The sequence below is a fragment of the Antechinus flavipes genome, chromosome 1 (assembly GCF_016432865.1).
Source record: "Antechinus flavipes isolate AdamAnt ecotype Samford, QLD, Australia chromosome 1, AdamAnt_v2, whole genome shotgun sequence".
NCBI lineage: Eukaryota > Metazoa > Chordata > Mammalia > Dasyuromorphia > Dasyuridae > Antechinus > Antechinus flavipes.
This window is the reverse complement of record NC_067398.1, coordinates 646,544,957-646,559,143: the sequence shown is the minus strand read 5'-3', so window position 1 is coordinate 646,559,143 and position 14,187 is coordinate 646,544,957. Positions and strand designations below refer to the sequence as shown.

At 39.5% G+C, this 14,187-nt stretch overlaps 1 protein-coding gene across 1 annotated transcript in view; it reads left to right on the top strand.

The window, feature by feature from the left end:
• ZC3H3 (zinc finger CCCH-type containing 3) overlaps window positions 1-14,187 on the top strand; it is a 495,342-nt gene that overhangs the window by 28,489 nt on the left and 452,666 nt on the right. The window lies entirely within an intron of this gene.

Genomic DNA, 14,187 nt, shown 5'->3' with positions numbered 1-14,187 from the left:
TGTCCCTGCGCCAAAGGCCCTGGCATGCCAGAGGAGGGAGTGCTGCTGCAGGGATGCTCTTTTCTAAACATTTTGAAAACTAATGTTTAGCTTGGCTTCAGGACCCTTCATCACCTCCCTATGTGACCTAGAGAGCATTTGAACAGAGCTTTCTAACAATGCCCTGTGGTTTCATAAGTTTGGTTCTTGCTAGCTCTACAGAGAGTGCATTTCTTGGGCAGGAATTCCTTTTAACAGTGATGATGGTAATAGATGATATCTAACATTTTTGTAGTGTTTTATGATATACCAGCGTGGTAGGTAGTATTATCATTTCTGTTTTATAAGAGAGGAAACAGATGCGGAGAGATAAAGTTATAAAACAAGATGCTCTTAGCTGACCACTATGGAATGGTCTTTTGATCTTCTGATTCATTATCCGTTGTTACTTCCAATGTGCCACAGTTCTCTTTTGCTCTCCAGTTTCCATACTGAAGTGAAATTCAAAATATTGGCACTTAGCATTTTCATATTGTCTGGTATCTAGTATCTGGTATTTAGTTGAAAATACAGAATAGAGAAAGATACCTAAATACTTTGCAGTTTACTTAAGGATGGTGAAAGCATAGAACTTTTGCAATCTTCTTCACTTCTCTGAGCTTTAGTTTCCCTATATGTAAGTTGGGGATAATAATACTTCATAGTATTATGGGGAAAAGATTTCCTAAACCAAATTTTGAGCTGTTATTCAGTCTTGCTTCACATCCCCACTTTGGTGATGTGTCTACTAGGGCTGCAGATTCCCCATGTCTGTTTTATAACTGTCCAGTAATCTTCCCATCTGCTGTTCTGGATAGGGTCCCAGAGCTCCTCAGCATGGTCCTAGTGGAGAAGACAATGAATGTTTTGAAATAATGGCCCTTGTTTTGAGTTTGAATTCTGTCTTATCTAACTCTTAGTTATGTGACTTTGAGAAGATAACCTTTTCTTGATCTCAGTTTCTTTAACTGTAAAATAAGAAGCTTGGAATATATTTGTTTTCTTTCAGTTCCCACTCCTGTAGCCTGTGATCTTTGACTTTTGTTTTGGGGATGTGGAACTAGTCCTATCTCATTATGCCTGCTCTTCCTTCCCATAAGATCCCTCCTGTGAAGCTCATTCTTACCTTGTCCTCCTCCCTCCTCTTTCTAAGCATGTCTCTTGGCTTTTTCTCCCTCTGGACTCTTCTACCTTGGGCACCTTGCTGGCTTCCCTGGTGCAGCCCCTCCTGTGCCAGGCATCTGGGCTGTCTGGGTCACATGCTTCCTGAGGCTGGCTCTGGTCCTGAAATCTTACTGGCTTAGGCTCCTGCCAGCTTTTTTAGTCACATTCCTGCCCCCTAAACTGGATACTAATACTCTATTAGTAGCAAACAGGCTTGGCAAATATGTCATAGCCTAATAGGAAAGCTATTTGGCTTTAGTAATTCAGGACATCCCTATCATTGACTTTGACCTTTGATATTTTGAAGTCGGGGAGGGAAGTGCAAAGATTTTTTAATCATGCAGACACCTTTCAGAATAATCCTGAAATAGACTGGGAGAGGGAAGGAAAAGGAAACCTCTGGCCTATGACAGGCAAGTCTTTGGGATCTGTGGGACCTAACGCAAGGCTAGGACATCCCAGTGCCCCTCTGTCATTGGCATCAGAACAAATCTTTCCAGCCAAATCATCCTTGGTAGGATCTGGTGTGATTATACTCACTTAGTGTGTAGAGCATGGTACTGGCAGGGAGGAATACAGAAACAAAATATGAGATGATCCTTTATTCATATGTCATTGGATTTATTTATTTTAATTGAATTAATTGGATTTTATTTTAATTTAGAATTCTTCATTTCTCTTCATTCTTCCTTGCATTGAGAAAGGAAGAAAAAACAAGCAGTTATAAAGATGTCTAGTCTAGCAAAACAAATTCTTGTATTAGCCATGGATCATAGTCTTTAGAATTAGAAGAGGTCTGTAAAGTCACCAAACCTAGTTCTCCCACTTTATAGGAAAAGAAACTGAATTCTTGATTGGGTAAGTGCTTTGCCCAAATTCACCAAATTCAAGAATAAATAAGCTAACATTGAGGAACCCAGGTCCTCAGACTTCAAATCTGATTTTATTGCCATTACACCCCTTGGCTTTAAGCTTACAGTCTAGCTGGGGAGGATACATTCATACTGGTTGTCCTCTCTTTGTACAGGTTACTCTTATTTAGCTCTGGGCTGAATTAGCTGGCTCCTTGGGTCCCTTTTAACTCTTGTATTTTGTCATTAACTAGAATGCAAGTAATAGTACCTTTAGGTTCCAAACATTATAAAAGCTGTTTTTGAGTGCTAAAATCAGATGCCAGGACTGCTTATTGAGTTAAGTCTCTTTAACCACTGCATGTACAATCATTCAGGGAAGACTGGGATGAAGGCTGCTGTGCTCTTTTTAGAGTTTTCCCTCTTTGGTGTCCATCTGCCACCCCAATCTCAACCTGTAGCTCCAAGAAGCTATTCGATATGCACCTCAGTAAATCATTTTGGCAGAAAGGCTTAATGAATTTGAGGGTAACCAATAGATTTCAGAACTGTGGGTCAGTTGGGGGATGTCTACTTTAAGCATGTGAAGCCTCTCTACCCTCCTCCCCCAAGATCAGAAAAAAATAGTTTGTCCCAATGGCCTTGGAGGCTGCTGAAGCCAGTACTCTGGAGGGCATAGAGCAAAGACCTGGGAGAGATCTGCGACCTGGGAGAGATCTGCCTCCTGCTCTGTAGCCAGTTGTATTGACTTCTGTCTTGCCACTGGACTTCAGTGACTCAGAGAATGAGGTTGTTGACTTTGAGCAATTCTGCCTCATTTGATTCCGATTTATGTGTGAATCAAAAGACGTCACTCATATCATTTTACCATTTTTATCTACCTTAGAGTCCTGTGGCTATAGGTAGTGAAGCAGCAGGTACAGTGGGAGCTGTAGTCACAACTCTGCTCACAGGCAGCCCAGGCCACAGGAGCTTCTCACCGGACTGAAGCAATCCTCTGGGTCTGAGCAGCTTTTTTTAGGACCACATTGCTCACCTTCTGGCATGAGGAAATAATACTCTAAAAATTGTCTGCTTCACCCAACCTAACCCTGGCCTGTTTTCTGCAGCAGGTGAGGATCCTCTCTTGGTCAAAACATGTACAAAAACTTTTGCTCTATGAGCAAAGCAGAATTGCAGTAGCTCAGAAGAAATCTGACATGTCCATTCCCAATGTTCATATGGACTATTTGTGGTCTGATCTGTGGTAGAACCTGTATTGTATCTGAGTTTATATTGGTCTGATCAACCACAGTCGGATACACTGTACCTTGACCCCAAACCTATGATGTCATTTTGGTGGTTTTGGAGCTAGGAGGACGACTAGCGAGTCTGTAACCAGGATCTCTCTATGCTCTCTGATGTTGTAGGGTGAATAAGTATGTGCCCTAGGGCAGGGGAAAATCTATCTGCATTTCTGTAGACTAAAGTTAGGGCTGGGAAGATAGGAAACTCTGAGCCCATCACCTTAGGCTTTGGGAACTAAAGAGGGAAGGGAATGACTTCTTAATCCTAAAGTGAAGTTGATTATCTATTGAATTCAGCCTTGGACCACTTGCAGAGTGATTTTAGAGCTTGTAATTCTAACTCTGGATTTCAGGCTTCGTTTTGGTGTTTTGGATGGTATTTTTATCCTTTATATCCTGATGGTCTGATGTGTATTGTGCACTTTTGTTATTAGTATGTGTGTGTTTAGTGAATTCTGTTTGATGGGATCTTCCCTGAAGCCTGAGATGTCTCACCTTAAGTTTTTATTCTTCCAATACAGGACAACTTATTTTTTTCAAAAATTTTTTGGTGTCTTCTGTTTTTTTGTTTGTTTTTAATAATGCCAGACACCACCACCACTTCCCAGTTTACCTGCCTTGCTACCTCTCCTGTTCCTCCCTGTTAGGTCTTTTAATATAAAGAAAAGCATTTAAGTAAAACAAAAGGATACAACTGTGTCTGACAGCTAGGGTTCAGATTGGTAAGAGTTGATTGTTAAATTTTCAGTGAGCATTTACATCTAGAAAATCATGCTGTGAATCATGATTTGACTCACTGTTTTGTTGGACAGCTTTGAGTATAGGGCAACAGAATTGTATAGTAGGTATCGTGCTAGGCCTGGATTCAGGAAGTTTCATCTTCCTGTATTCAAATTTTACCTCAGACTCTGAGCAAATTACTATTGCCTCAATGATCTTTTCTATAAAATGAGCTGGAGAAGGGAATGACAAACCATTTCAGTATCTCTGCCAAAAAAGTCACAAATGGGATCACAAAGACTTGAAAGTGAATCAGTCCTGATTAATTGAACTACAACAACAATTGTTTACATAGCAGTAGATGGATAGCGGTTGAAGGCCTAGCTCATTCCCTCTTGAGCTTTGTAAGTTTGATCAAGTCACTTGCCAAAGGTGTGATTTGGTTTCCTCTTCTGTAAACTGAAGGAACTGGTTAGATGACACAATCTCTTGCAGTTGTAAAAAGTGTGTCATCCAGGTTGTTACTTATGCTGACAGTAAATGCAGTAGTGCTCTCCTGTAGTTACTTCTTCACCTCTGGGGAGTAATTTTCATTATCATTTCTTTGGAACTAGGTTATATGAATGCATTGACATTGAATCAGCTACCTTTTGATTTTGGTTTCATTTATATTGTAGTTGTGTGTATTGAATTCACAATTCTGTTTTCTTTGTGCTATTTTAGTTCATATAAGTCTTCACATATCTCTCTGAATCCCTAATATTTATGACTTCTTTTTCCTTTTTTATGTCTGAACTTGTGTTTTCATCATTGTAGAGGCAAACGCATCTACTGTCCATGCAGATTGGTAACAGCTATACACTTTGTGAAAGTGCACTGGGGCACCAAGAAATTACTGTGTTTTCCCGATAATAAGACACTGTCTTATTATAATTTTTTTTGGGGGGACAGAAAACCACCAGAGGGCTTATTTTCAGGGGAGGGCTTATTTTAATGAACATTGACAGCAATTTTAATAAACAGGTAAATGTGAACAAAAAAAAGTACCTTTATTCAATAATGATCATGTCATCTTCTTCAACAACATCGTCATAAGTGTCCATACCCTGAATTCCGTCCTGGATGTCTTGCGCCTCTATTTCCTTCAGAAGAAGTGGACCCAGTCTGTCATGTCCAGCAATGTAGCTCTCTTTAAATGAACATGTCTTACCCAGGTAACCTGCTCGCAGTGCCTTGGCAATACAGCTGTCAGTAATTTTATCCCATGACTTCTTCACCCAAGTCACGACTTCTTGCAGACAGGGCTTCACAAAGTTTCCACGCTGATTTCTTTCCATTCTATTTTCAATGCAGTCATTGACTTCCATGCGCAAATGGTCCTTGAATGGCTTGTTTATTGCAATATCAAGGGTCTGGAGATAGGCAGTCATTCCTGCAGGAATCATTACTTGATCTATTCTTCTCTCTGCAAGGAAGTTCTTCATTTCTTTAGCGCGGTGAGTACTGGCTGAGTTCTTCTTTTATCCTCCATCATGCCCCCTGAGTTCTTCTTTTATCCTCCATCATGCCCCCTGAGTTCTTCTTTTATCCTCCATCATGCCCCTTTTATCCTCCATCATGCCTCCTCACTCCCGCTTACATACCGGGTTTTTATATTGTCCTGCCTCAGCTCTCCTCCGCGGCACTGCTCTCAATGGCGCCAGCAAGTAAATCACTGGGGAAGAACAGGATGACGCGCTCACTACTGCAGCTCTGATTGGATGCAGCTCGGAGGGCGGCGTGCGTTTCACCTGGGGTAAGGGAGGGATGGTGCATACAGAGGGTACCGTAATGTAGCGTGTAGTGCAGGGGATCACCTTCACAACAATAGCAATCTCAATAGGGCTTATTTTAGAGGATTCTTACACAGTAAGGGGAGGGCTTATTTTCGGGATAGGTCGTAGTATCGGGAAACACGGTAAGTGACTTGCCTAAGGTCACATAGTCCTATGTGTCAGATGCTGGACTTGAACTCAGTGCTCTTGATTGGGTCTTGATTCTGTTTCTCTTTTACTGTGTTACTATGTCATGCTTCTTGTTTTGTCATTTTTTTAATGTCATTGGCATCCACTTTGTTCTCCATTTTTTTATTGTTAGTGAGGGTCAGGATAGTGTTTTGCATATACCCGAGACTGTCAGTATGTGCTTATTTGATTTGAATTGAGTTTTTGTCTTTCAGCATCAAAAGTAGGTAATATTAGAATGATAGAGATAGAATGGCCCATAGAGACCCTCTAATCTTTTTTTTTTTTTAATATAAATTTGTTTTTTTTTGCAGTCAAAGGTTCTGATAAAGGCCTCGTTTCCAAAATATGTAGAGAATTGACTCTAATTTATAAGAAATCAAGCCATTCTCCAATTCATAAATGGTCAAAGGATATGAACAGACAATTCTCAGACCAAGAAATTAAAACTATTTCTAGCCATATGAAAATATGCTCCAAATCATTATTAATCAGAGAAATGCAAATTAAGACAACTCTGAGATACCACTACACACCTGTCAGATTGGCTAGAATGACAGGGAAAGATAATGCAGAATGTTGGAGGGGATGTGGGCAAACAGGGACACTGACACATTGTTGGTGGAATTGTGAACACATCCAGCCATTCTGGAGAGCAATTTGGAACTATGCTCAAAAAGTTATCAAACTGTGCATACCCTTTGATCCAGCAGTGTTTCTACTGGGCTTATATCCCTAAAGAGATACTAAAGAAAGGAAAGGGACCTGTATGTGCCAAAATGTTTGTGGCAGCCCTGTCTGTAGTGGCTAGAGGCTAGAAAATGAATGGATGCCCATCAATTGGAGAATGGCTGAGTAAATTGTGGTATATGAACGTTATGGAATATTATTGTTCTGTAAGAAATGACCAGCAAGATGAATACAGAGAAAACTGGCGAGACTTACATGAATGATGCTAAGTGAAATGAGCAGAACCAGGAGATCATTATATACCTCAACCACGATACTGTTTGAGGATGTATTCTGATGGAAGTGGATCTCTTCAATAAAGAGATCTAATTCAGTTTCAATTGATCAAGGATGGACAGAAGCAGCTACACCCAAAGAAAGAACACTGGGAAATGAATGTAAACTGCTTGCATTTTTGTTTTTCTTCCCGGGTTATTTATACCTTCTGAATCCAATTCTCCCTGTGCAACAAGAGAACTGTTCGGTTCTGCACACATATATTGTATCTAGCATATTCTGTAACCTATTTAACATGTAAAGGACTGCTTGCCATCTCGGGGAGGGGGTGTAGGGAAGGGAAAAATCGGAACAGAAGTGAGTGCAAGGGATAATGTTGTAAAAAATTACCCTGGCATGGGTTCTGTCAATAAAAAGTTTATATATATATGTGTGTGTGTGTGTGTGTGTGTGTGTGTGTGTGTATGTATGTATGTATGTATATATATATGTATGTGTATATATATGTGTGTGTGTATATATATATATATATATATATATATATATTATATATATATATATATATATACTTGTTTTTATTTAGAGCTTAACAGACACCAGGCAAAATTGGCATTTCTATACCTATAATTCGGGAAAAAAAAGAATTGTATCAGCTACTGCAGATCTTTGTTACATTGCTTGCTTTTCTTTTTAAAGTATATGCATTCTTCTTGTAGTTTCTAAAGCTTTTCTCTTTGCTTTTTTTTTTTTTTCCTGGTCTTCCGTTTTCTTTATTTAAAAGAAAAGAGAGGCAGAGTCTATCTCTTTGTACCTTTTTCCTCTTCCTTTCTTTCTCCCTCCCTTTGTCCTTTACTCCCTCTTACCTTTTTATATCCCTCTCTCCATCCTTCCCTCTTTTCTTCCTTTCTTCATTTTTAAAGTCTGTCTTTCCTTCCTTTCCTTTCCTTTTGGGGGGAAAAATGGAAAAACAAGCCTTGTAACAAATATGCAAATTTCTACATTAGCTTTGTCAGAAAATAAATGTATTTGCATCTTGAGTCTATTTCTTCTCTTTTCAAGATGATCCTACTTAATCTTACTGAAGAGACAGAATGAGCAAGACTTAAAGTAGTAGAGGTCTTCCTCCCCCAAACAGCAAGCAGTCTGATATGGGTTAAATATGTCCAGTCCTTTTAAACATGTTTCCACATTTGTCATATTGTACAAGAAAAATCAAAACAAAAGGGAAATACACATGAGGAAGAAAAAAACAAAAGGTGAAAGTACTATTCACATTCTGTCTTCATAATTCTCTCTCTAGATGTTATTGTTGTTTTCTTTGCCTTGAATTCTTTGTGCAATCACATAATTTTCTTTAGAGTACTCTCTTTTTTGGATTGTGTTTCGATAGTCAGAATTTCATTCTTGAGAACTTTTCAGTCATTTGGACCTAGGCTGTGGTGGCTCCTCTCCTAAGGCTCTTCTCATTGGGGCTTTCTTGTTTGATTTTTAAAAGGAACTTGACTTTTGTTCCTGAAGAGAGTATCTGGAAATTCAAAGAATCTGGATCTTTTTTCCTGCCCTGTTCTGTATGAATGAAAGAATGAATTAAAAAGTGTTAAATGCTTTACTGTGTGCAAAAGCACTCTACTAAGCTCTGGGAATGTACATAGGAAAGTAAGAACCTTTGTAGACTCTTAAAGAGCTTACATCCTAATCGAGGAGACAACACATAGAGGTTTCAGCTTCAAGTCAGTTAGAAGGTTGGTAATTTTTGGTAATATTATCTTTAATGTAGTTTTTGGGTAGTTTCATGGATAGAGGACAGAATATTGGAGTCAGGAAAATCTGAATTCAAAATCATCTAAGAATTTAGTATTTATGTGCTATGGGCAAATCATTTATACCTGCCTGCCTTTAGATCCTATATGTAAACTGAAACTAATAATTATACCAATCTCTTAGGATTGTGAGAATAAAATGAAATACTTGAAAAAAGCTTTGTAAACCTTAATATACTACATAAATCTATTACTATTAATCTCATCATCATTATTTCCACTGATAAAATCAATTTCTGATTTTGAACCATTTGACAGTAGATTTTGGTGGTGGGAAATTTCTTTCCTGAATTTTTAGTACTTATAATGCCCACCAAAGCAGTTTCCAGGCTGTCTTCACAAGAATTATTTCCTAGGATGGTGACTGGATTGAACATAGGATCTGTGTCTGAGGGGTGCAAGCCTTTCCAGGGTTCTTGTGCTTATATATAGGTCAGTGACAATTGATTAGCACTTTGGTGTTGGTGAGAAATGTGGGCTCCCTCTCCATAATGATTTCTCCCCTCAGTCATAGCTAGTCAAAATAGGTTGGAATTGCTGGGCTGGCAGCATTGGTTAGAAGGCATTGTAACTCCCATAGCTTTTGGACTCATGGTTCTGAAATGTCCCCATATGGGTTTTTGAAGAGGTTTAAGTTATTTAGGTATCATTGGTGGCTTGATTTGCCTGGAACAAACTGTCTCCTATCTTTTCCCCAGCATGCCTGACTATTCAGCTAGGCTAGCTTATCAGCCTTATCATTTTATAATTTTACCCAGCAACTCATACAGTTTAATAAAATGAGTATTTATCAGAGTATCTTTTATGCTCCATCTTCTTCAACTGTGGTTTGTGACTCCATATGGGATCTTGTAGCATAATGTAGGAGCTATGAAATTATGATTTATTATCAGTAAATAACTGATTTGTTTACCTATTTTATATTCTCTATCGGGGTCACTTAAAAATTTCTTGGGTGAAAAGAGGTCTTCAGTGGGAAAAGTTTAAGAAGTCCTGCAGTATGTGCAATGCTCTATGCTTAATGCTGAGGACAAAAATGACGTAGTCCTTATGTTGGAGGAACTTTTATGTTTTCATGGGGCATTCAGTGGGGAAATGGAAGTAGGAGAATTTTTGCTTCTCTTTAACCTAAATCCCCATTGGTTCATCCTAAGGAGAGTGCTGTGGTAGTAATGAAAAGACTGCTACTTGCTTTCTTTAGGGTTAGGCTAGGATTTCTGTTATTTTCTGAAATCATCTTTTCTCTGCCATCTTGAAAGAGTTGGAGATGGAAAATAATGATGTGCTAGTAGTATTTGTTCCTTCATTCATCAGAGAATTAATTAAGTGTGCAGATCACTTGATTTACAGACTTTCCTGTTTTTATTTTTAAAAAATTTAATGGCTTCTTTAGGGCCTTTTAAAATTCTGGATCTAATATCACTTTCATTAGTCAGTTGGCTTATACCTTTTATGTATTAGTTTCTGTTATAATTTCTTCAGATGGGATGTGTCAGGATTAGAAAGGCATTCATATAGAGGTAGTAATTGAAGCTTTGGAAGTGAATGAGATTACTAAGGAAGAGAATGTAGAGACTGAAGAGGAGAGGAGTAAGGACAGACTCTTCAAACATTCAAATGGTCAGAAGGGAAAGAAAAAGAATAATGAAATCATCAAATAGAACCGAGCAAATCCAATTAGAGAAGTAAGAGGAGAACCAGGAAAGTATGCTGCCTCTGAGAAAGTCAAGGAGGAGAGTGGGAGGGCATTTTTAACACTAAATACAGAGGTCAAGGAACTTAAGGCCTGGGGGGAAAAAAGTACAGTGCATTTGTGACTGAGGGGCCATTAGAGACTTTTGAAAGCAGTTTTTAGCAGTGGTGTTTTGGAAACTTATTTATGAGGGGTAAGAAGAGATTGCAGTTAATGAGGAGCTAAGTGAAGGCCTGAAGTATAGACAACTTTTTCAAGAGGCTTAGTAAGTAGTAAAGAGTTGGTTAATTCCAGTGGGAGAGGCAGGAATAGGATCATTGTTATTATTTTCCAGTGGTGGAAACTCAGATTCAGAGACCAATTGATTTATTTTAGGTAGTATAGCGAGGTCCAGAATCCAAGTCTCATCCTCCACCTTCCTTGTTCTGTTTGTATGAACCTTCTTTTCCTAAATGTAGTCTCTTCATTATGAAAGTTCTTTACCTTGCTCTTCTCTTAGTTGCAGATTTCATGAGATTGCTCGTTAGCCCTTGGCTTTATTCGTTGACATAAACAAAAGAGTTCTGGACAGGCTTGGAATCCAATATTAAGGTGCGGTCTTTTTAGCTTGGTTTACGGTGACTCTGATAGCTACCCTTTTTCTCTCCTCCTAGGTGCCCCATACTTCCCTGGTAGAAAGTGAGATGCTTAGGGAGGCATCTACCCTTCCAAAGCCATAAGGGAGGCATTGTATGTATTACTGCTGACCTTAGAAATTACCAGATGAAAACTACCTGGACAGATCAGAGGGAAAATCCTCACCACCTCAATTTGCAAACACCTCACCAGAAGCAGGGTACTGGGTAATAGCCAGTGTGGTTGTTCAGTAAAAAGTTAGTATAATCAGACTAATTATATATTTTCTCATGACCCTGTGATAGGGCTGAGAGATGTAGAGGAAGTCATGGATCTTTTATATGTTGACTTTGATTCTTTCCCGCCTCTTTTCCTGACTCATCAATAGTTTGGGGAAATCTTGGTAAGAGAGGTTTTAGTATTTGTTAGATGAATATTTAAAGTGCTTGTTCTTCTTTTTAACCATCTTTTTTACTGTTTGGAAGTTTGAGATCAGGTATCCCATGTGAGACGTGGGTTTATTGTAGGAATAGAGTTGGACTCTTTCCATAATCATTTAGGGCTTATAGCACCTCAGGATTTTCGAACTGGAAGGAATTTAGGAGATCCCTAGTCCTCTGGTGTTGAATTCTAATAGAAACATAAATCACACATGGATCCCCTTGGGTCATATATTGACTTTAGGAAAAACTATACATTAATATTATCTTTATTTTATTAAATTTTTTTTATTTTGTTAAATATTTCTTGATTACATTTTAATCTGGTTCAGGCTGCACTCAGGATGTTTATAGATTGCTTGTATGAGATCTCTTACTTAGTCTCAGTTTATAGCTGAGTATATGGAGGTAAATTGATTTGCTTGACATACACACTGTCTGTTGCCAGAGCTGGGATCAGATCTCTTCCCTCCCCAAGCAGTTGTTCTCCTGCAAGGAGTAGGCTTTAGCTACATTGCATTTTTAATTAATATTGAGTTTCTACTAAAACCCTAGATCCTTTTCATACAAGTGAGCAGGGGTTTCAGAATTGTTGTTTAGCTGTTTCATTTGCGTCCTCCTCTCTGTGACCCCATCTGGGGTTTTCTTGGTAGAGACGGTGGACTAGTTTGCCATTTCCTTCTTCAGCTTATTTTACAGAGGAGGAAACTGAGGCACATAGGGTTAACATGCCCAGGGTCACACAGATGGAAAGCATCCGAACTGGATTGGCTCTTCCTTGCCCTGGCCCCAGTGAGGGGCTCCAGTATCAGGCTGAATGACACTGAAAGCCCCCAGACCTGACACTGAGCCAAGTGAATGCTCAATTCAGTTCAATTCACTAAACAGTTATTAAATGTCTTTTAGATGCTGTGTATGTACTATGTTGGGCTCTTGGCACTTGAAAAAAAGAAAAGTTACGTGTCTTTTGCCCTGGGAATAGGTAATGTTAACTTATTACTTCATTATTTTATATCCTCTGGGTTTTCATTGATAATATGAGGCTTTCGGGGCCATAAACCATGAAATGAAACAGTCCCTTTCCTCAAGGAGCTCACCTTCTAATTGAAGAAAATAACATATACACAATTAAATACAAAATATATTTTTAAAAATGTAATTTTGAGTGGAGGATCATTATCACCTGGAGGAAACAGGAAAGGCTTTGTGTAGGAGATGGCTCTTGGGCTGGGTCTTGAATGGGGAGCCAGGGATAGAGATGAAGAGAGAGAACATTCCAGGTACAGGGGAGGAATGTCATGTATAGGGAATGTTAAATAGGCCAGTTTGGCTAGAACATAAGACATGTCAGTCAAACATTTATTAAGCATCTGCTGTGTGCCAGGCACTGTGCTAAAACTCTAAGGCCATAAAGAGAGGCAAAAGACAGCCCTTTCCCTCATGGAATTCACAGAATAGTGGAGGAAACAACAAACAAATAAGTATGTGCAAACATACTTTATGTGTTAGAAAGGATAAATAGGAAATTATTCAAAGGAAAAACTAGAATTTAGAGGAATTGTAGACAAGTGGGATTTTTAAGGGATTTAAAAGAAGCCCATGAAACTAGGAGGCAGGGATGAGGAGGGAGAGCATTCCAGACATGGGGGTCAGTCAGAGAAAATGCCCAGAGCTGAGACATAGAATAGAGTGTTGTGTCTTTGGAAAAGCCAGCAGACCAGCGTCACTGGATCCAAGCCTATGTGATGGGGAGTAAGGTGTCAGAATCTTGGAAAGGGCATGGAAGAGGTTGGGGGAACCATTGCTAAGTAGTAGATTTTGTATTTGGTCCTTGAGGTGATGGGGAGCACAGGAATATAGTGGCTTAGTCTGAGCAGGGCTTGAGGAAAATTATTTTGGTGACTGGGTGGAAGAGTTATTGGATTGTGGAGAGACTGGAAGTAGGCCATCACACCCAGCCCTGGGGCAGCCCGAGGTAAATGGGGCTTGCACCAGATGGGGGCAGTGTTAGAAGAGAAAAGAAATGTTGGAGAGTTGAAATTGAGAGCTTGTGTGAGAGAGAGAGCAGTGAGGGGGTAACCCTGGGGGATTGGGAGGGAGGGAGGGCTTTGTTTGGAGGAGAGACAGGTTGATGTTCATCCACTTCGAAATGCCTGAAAGGCAGTTGGAATGTGGAAGTGAAGGTCAGCAAGGAGATTGATTGGTCCAGGAGAGGTAGATTTGAGAGTCATCAGCATAGAGATGGTAACTAAACACAGTGAAGTAGTGCAGTGAAGGAAGAGAAAAGGGCCCAAGACACTGTAGCTAAGAGGATGTGATCTAGAGGAGGATACAGTAAAGGATACTTAGGGAGGAGTGATGGCCTAAAAACCTGGAAAGAAAAGAGAATCATGGAGGAGAGGGTGATCAGCAATGCCAAAGGTTTCAGAGAGTCAAGAAAAATGAGGATTGAGAAAAGACAAATGGATTTGGCAATTAAAAGATCATTGGTAACTTTGGGGAGAACAAGTCAGAAGCCAAATTGTTGGGAGTTAAGTTGAGAGGATGGAGGGGAGGTGCAGCCCTGGGAGGCTTGGACGAATCCCTGTGGAGTTTGATAAGGGAGTTTGTT